At 29.5% G+C, this 7,084-nt stretch overlaps 1 long non-coding RNA gene across 1 annotated transcript; it reads left to right on the top strand.

Moving 5' to 3' along the window:
• The first annotated feature begins 1,119 nt into the window (after window positions 1-1,119).
• LOC145101958 (uncharacterized) lies at window positions 1,120-3,916 on the top strand. The gene is made up of 3 exons (XR_013705946.1): window positions 1,120-1,290; window positions 1,899-2,364; window positions 3,638-3,916. It is a non-coding gene; the product is annotated as an uncharacterized LOC145101958 (long non-coding RNA).
• The last annotated feature ends 3,168 nt before the right edge of the window (window positions 3,917-7,084 follow it).

The raw sequence follows: 7,084 nt of genomic DNA, 5'->3' as shown, positions 1-7,084 counted from the left end.
TAGGATACCCTGCTTACCCAAAATATTCCTATTATGATTATCAAGAAGCCTGGTCCAAAGCATTCCTTGTATGTAATTATTCACATTATTGGTTTATCTTTTTTGATCTAAACTTTTACTATGAATACCCCAAATTATTCGTATAAGCTCATGGGCTTAATACCAAAATGTCTACCTGATAAAGTTTTGAATGGATCTCTCAAATTCAAAGAGTTATTTGTTCAACCCATCCCTGGATATGAATATCTATTACAATTTTCCATGTTATTCAAAATTCCATGGATTATGTCATGGACTTATAATTATCAAGAAGCAAAAGACATTTCTCCTCCATGGCTTAACTACCTATATAAAATAGAATGGTAGGAAAAATTCAAACTTCTTCAAGCCAACCCAACGAAGATAATCAAATATTATCAAGAAATCCATCATTCTACAAATGCAAAAACAGAAGAAATCAAGAACGCTCCTCTCCCTGATCCTGAACTAGTAGCTAGAATTCTTAACGGCGCCCGTTCATTACAAGAAGAACTTCACCATTTATTAAAAGATATTCCTAGATCCCCTATAGAATCAAATGAATCCGCTCCAAAAACTCAATTACTTCAAGAAGCTCAAGACCCGTTTGATGATCCATACGAAGAATAAAACATTCTATATTTTATTTTGGTGTATACCTTCAATGTAGGGTATTTCGTTTCAATGTTTTTCAAGATATCTAGTTTCTCAAAAAATGGGATACTGTACATCATGTATGTATTTGATATACAATTCATGCATAAACACTTTTATCAAAATACATATTGCAGGTTTGTTATCATTATTTGCCTCAAGAATTCACAATTCATAAGGGTGTCGGCAATATAATTGAAGAATTGACTACCACTAGGAAGAATTGATAACCATTATGACATGAAGACAAAACAAGAGGACAAAAACATTGTCTAAAGAAGAATGATTTGACAACCATTATGGCAAGAAGACAAGAACATTATCAAAAGAAGAAATTTTATTCTAACCACTCATGCACATGACAAAGAAAAACTATTCAAGAAAAGATTCGGTAAACATCCGGTTACCAAGATCAAGAGCAAAAATCTTCTATAAATTGAGTTAAAGTTTTTAGTTTAACTCATTCGAAAATTTTCACTCTCTCAAATGCATAGTTCATGCCTAGAAAAAATCCTACTATTTCTATATCTACCTCTCGATGTTCAAAGTCTCTAGATTTCCAGATCATCCGTTCTCAAAAGGCTTGTACGGATTGTATTCCAAGTCTACTCAAAGAAGGTACTATTTAAAAAGTACTTTATTAAATTCTTGTTATTATACTTTTGAATTCATTTTCTCCTACAAATATTTTGGTTATTTACTATGATTATTTCATTTCGAATTTGTATAACAATTAATTCCACAAGATTTGAGATGTTTGTTAAAATAATTTTTTGTTTAAACAATCAAGCTAGTCATATTATTCAAGCATGATTAAAAATATTTCTTATTCTACATTTATATATATATATATATATATATATACATACATATATATGTATATATATATATATAAATATATATATATATATATATATATGTGTGTGTGTGTGTATATATATATATATATATATATATATATATATATATATATATATATATATATATATATATAGAGAGAGAGAGAGAGAGAAAGACAGGAAGGATCATTTGAGAAATCATAGTTTCCAGAGAACGTGAGAACTGAACAATAGCCGTTAGATCAAAATAATAAAAGGTTAAGATGTATGATGATATTTTTGTAAATAATTAAAAAAAATCGGACACGGTGGGTATCTTATGAAATTAGACAAGGGGAATTTTAGGGATAAATTAATTAATATATTTCCCCAAATTAAATCTCTTAGATTCACATCAAATGCAACTTCTCTCTAATTCTCCACTTCATCTTGCTTCTTTGACGACGGATTTATGATCTCCGATGATGTACCTGATTTTTCTCTGATGGCTTTGATCTTTCTCCAATGGCTTTAATATATTGCGCATCCGCCTTTAATGTAACCAAGAAAGAAAAATCGAAGATCGTTTTATCAGATACATGGCTATCATCAGACTCCTTCCACTCCGATCAATCACACCAGACTACTCTATAGGTTTTCACTATTCTTCCTCTGGTCTTCGCTCCTTCATCACCGGAGATCTCTCTCCTGCACATCGATCCAAATTTAATAGAACTTTGATCCAAATCGATCCTTGATAATGGTCGTAGCTTTCAACTATTCCATATGATCTACCTTTTTCTTGACGACATATTACTAGCATCAGATTGCAAGTAAATCCTACTACATGCGAAGAGATCTTCGGAAAATTAGGGTACGCAAGATTTTGTTTCTCTTACGCCTTTTTTATTTATTGATTTCAATTTGTGTTTGGATCAACTAAAGTTATGAGATAAAATTGCTTTAGTTTGTAGAATTAAGGCCCAATATATGCGATTTGGTTATCTAATAAATGAAAATGAAGAGGTCGAGGAGTAAAGTTTTTGGTTTTTGTTGTACAATTCATTTGGCTGATTATTTTTGTTGAATTTGTATAAATATTCCATGCTCACCATCAATCTTATACTAATGATTTTGTTGCAAACTAACTATTATACTTGTAAAATGGAAAACATATTCAACCTTTAGTAAAATTTATGGAATATGGAACCAGTATGATCCTATCTGCAACTCCATAACTTCCAATTTTAGCCTTGGAATTGCTCCAAAATCCATATTCAACCGAAGTCCTTGTAATTCATTAACCATCATATGGTAATTAACCATGTAATTCACATATGAATTACATGTGATTCACATGTAAATCATATGTGATTCACATATGAATCACATGTAATTTTTTAATATCATGTACTTCACATGTAAATCATATGTGATTCACATATGAATCACATGTAAATCACATATGAATTACATGTGAATCACATATGAATTACATGTGATTTACAGGTAAATCACATGTGATTCACATGTAATTCTCATATAAATCACATGTAATTCACATGTAAATCACAAGTGAATCACATATGAATTATATGTGATTTACATGTAATTCACATATGAATCACATGAGATTCACGTGTAAATCACATGTAACTCACATATAAATCACATCTAATTCACATGTAAATCACAAGTGAGTCACATATGAATTACATGTGATTCACATGTAAATCACATGTAATTCACATATGAATCACACGTAATTCACATGTAATTCACTTGTGATTCACATGTAAATCACATGTAATTCACTTGTGATTCACATGTAAATCACATGTAACTCACATATGAATCACATGTAATTCACATGAAAATCACAAGTGAATCACATATGAATTACATGTGATTTACATATAAATCACAAGTGAATCACATATAAATTACGTTTATATGTACATATGCTTTTTGTGTGAGCGTTCTTCGTTAATTATCTTTTTAATTTTTCGTGTATGTTTCACACTTAAATCTTAACGATGCAATCACAAGTGAATCTTAAAATATACAATCACATGTGAATCTTACATGAGTTATACGTATGTATTTTTGTGAATGTTCTTGCATTAATGAATTTTTTTTTCTTATAGATTTGGAAGAATTTTGGGAAAATATTGAAGAGGTGAAAAGTGATAAAATTGAAGAAAATATAGAAATCTGAACACGAAGACATGAAAGCGATTTTAAATTTTGTAGCATTTTTAGTTTTTTATATTTTATTTTCTATCGAATAAAATACTTGTACTATTATGCTTATAGATTAGTAAGTAAAAATGTGTTTTTTATTATTTAGTTACGAATATTCTAATATATGAAATATGTATACATGCACTTGAAAAAATATAAATATATGCTCCTAAAACTTTAATTTTTTCGGTTAAAAATTATAGTGTTTTTTTTCAAAAAAATTCTAGTTATTATTATTATTATTATTATTATTATTATTATTATTATTTACTAAGTTTATAAAACTTACTGTTTTTTTTATAAAATGCAATTTTAAAGAAAAAATGTTTTTGTTCCAACGTTTTTTTAAAAATTTATGTTTTCTAAAAAATTAAAAAATTTGAATTTTTTTAAAAGAATGAAAATTATTATTTTTATAAAATATTCTGAAATTTTGATTTATAATGTTAATTTGAGAGTTTTTTTTTATTAATATTTCCAATAATATTAAAGTTAAATGGGATTGGTAAGACCTTCATGCCCTTAATGAGTTAATTATGATCCAACACTTCACCTTTAGTTCTCGGGTTCTTAGGAAAGTATGAGTTCTCAACGGATCTCACCCATATATATATATATATATATATATATATATATATATATATATATATATATATATATATATATAAGGTTATATTCATGTGAGATAGCCTAATTTTGTGAGATTGTGAGACCACTTTTTTCTAGTGAAATATTCTAATATTTTAGTGTTCATAAAAATTAAATATGTGTAATATTATAATATTCTAAAACAATAATTTAAAGATATTTTACATTGAAATATTCTAAAACATATAATGCTAGAATATATTGCATATTCTATTTTTACGAGCAATAGAATATTAGAATATCTCAATAAAAAAATTTGGTGTCACGGTCTCACCAAATTATGTTCGTTTGAAATGAACTCTTATATATATATATATATATATATATATATATATATATATACTTAAACTATTAATTTAAATATAACATTATAGGGTCAACTTAAATATAAAATTAAGTTTAACTTAAACAACCCAAAGAATATTTTGTAAATAGTTAAAAGTGATAAATTGTAGTGTCTTTCTTATTATGATTATAAGTTATCATACTATACTTATAAATGAAACATTTTCCCAATCACTTCATGCATTTGAAACCCCTACACAAATTTCCAAACACCTCATGCATTAAAAACTCCCACACATTTTCACATTCAAAGTAATTAATCACACATCACACACTTTATATAACTGAAATTTTGAAGCTACAAATGAAACTATGGATGGTAAATTTAGAGCATGACATGAAGGATCAATTCACTTTGCTCCTACATACTTATAAATATGTTCCCAATTCTGATGAAAATTTGGCAAGGATGATGAAATAAAACCAACTCGTACATTGTAATTAAATCCTTTTATATCATTCATTTCATACCTTCCACTTGATGAGAATTGTTATCGAGATTTAGAAAGCAATCATGATTGTATGAATGAAAAGTAAGAACACAGAAAGTAAATATTAATTAGATCTTATATTGATGAAGAACTGATTACAAACTAAGCAGAGAGAAATTGCGAATGATTAATAAATCACTCGTGTATTCGATATCTCTACTTCTAACCTCAGTCCCTATTTATAGGAAACCTGGGTGTACAAAAAATATACTAAGTCCTGAACTATACGCTTCGCACAAATGAAGACTTAGTAAAATAACTAACATGCGAAACTAAAGAAACAAACATTTCGACTTTTACAACATCTAGTCTCTACAATCTCCCTCTTTGTAAACAGTCGAAACTATTCAGTTTGTGAGATGTTGAATAGCTGAGTGCATTGTTCTTCGAATTTCTGAATACCAAGTTATTATATTTTTAAGCTCTTTCCTGTATCCATCATTATTCTTCGAGCAATTATTCATACGAACAATGAAATTCGTATATTGCGAAGTGGTGTATCTTTCAATCTTTGAGACTTTGAATAAAAACTTCTTGGGCTTCCCCTTCGTATCTCTTCCTGCGAAAACCATGCCAAAAGGTTTAAGGCATATTTCTCCATCCGCATACTTCTTTAACTCCGTTTGAGACAAGGTTGATTCCCAAGAAACAATAACTTTTCTTCCGAGAAGTGATGCAAGTTCTTCATCAGTCAAAGCCAAGCAATCATAGTAGTTATCTATGAATATCTTGATATGTGCGAAACCGAATCTGAACACATCAGTATCATATCCTTTCAGCTTGTTTTCTTCCATGTCTTTAAGAATAGATGCCACTTGAATGAGATCATTTAGATTCATCAAGGGAAAATCAGCTATGGTAAAATCAAATTCCTTGTTGTCTACACGAACCACGAAATATCGAAAGTTTTGAAGCATGTTCTCGAACATAACATCCTTCTTGATTGTCAGAACTTTCTTGATTTTCATTAAAGACCAAACTTCCTCTTGATCCTTCGCAAGTACAGCATGAAATCTGATCTTCAAGTAAGTGTATTCATCAACATTTTCAATTTTTTCACTTATCTTGTACTGCGCCGTAATAAACATCATTTCGTTTATTGGAAAATCAAGTTGGCTTCTGTCTGAGTTTGCAACATCAAAACTCCTTCTAGGATTTTTCTCAAACTCGCACAAATGACTCCCTATTACTTTGGATTCAATGGTCTCATAAGAATATAACTTCGCAGGATCACCCTTGTTCATTGTTGGTGGGTCATTTGCTCTTTGCCTCATAATACTCTGTACTTGTCTTAATCTTTCCATTTCAGCTTCTGCCTCTGCTTTCTTTTCTTCTTTTGATTTTTCATAGGCTACCCCCTTTCCTTTTCCAATATCCTCACTTTGAGGTTTCGCACTTGAACTTCCTCCTTCTTTTAAACCAATTGTAATTCCTTTGGTAATTGGTTTTGTTGTAGTTACTGTTGAAGAAATTGGCTTTGTGAGCACTGGCAAAGATGTTTCAAGTTGGGTAGAAATAAGCTTTCCTACTGTTTTCGCATCTTCTTCTTTACTTCCTTTTCTTTCTCCCCCTTGCATCCCTGTGAAAGCAGGTGGGGCATTCTTCGGTAATATGGAAGTAAAGCTCGTGATAGGAGCCAATGCCTTCTGAATAGCTTGCTCCAAAGTGTTGACTTTAAGAGTTAAGAATTCAGGAGTAAGGATAGATTGGTGAGAAGATTGCGAAACAAAAGTTTTTAATTCAGTCACCAACTGAATTAGTTTATCAAACTGCTACTTATTTTCCTTATGTTTGGCTTCAATAATTTGAGCAGATGGTTGATAATCAGTGACAATTTTGTTAAGAGCTTCAGCAACCACATCAACC

The sequence above is a fragment of the Lactuca serriola genome, chromosome 4, assembly GCF_051521515.1.
Source record: "Lactuca serriola cultivar US96UC23 chromosome 4, Lser_US96UC23_V15, whole genome shotgun sequence".
NCBI classification, from domain to species: Eukaryota; Viridiplantae; Streptophyta; class Magnoliopsida; order Asterales; family Asteraceae; genus Lactuca; species Lactuca serriola.
This window is presented reverse-complemented; position numbering and strand designations above follow the sequence as displayed.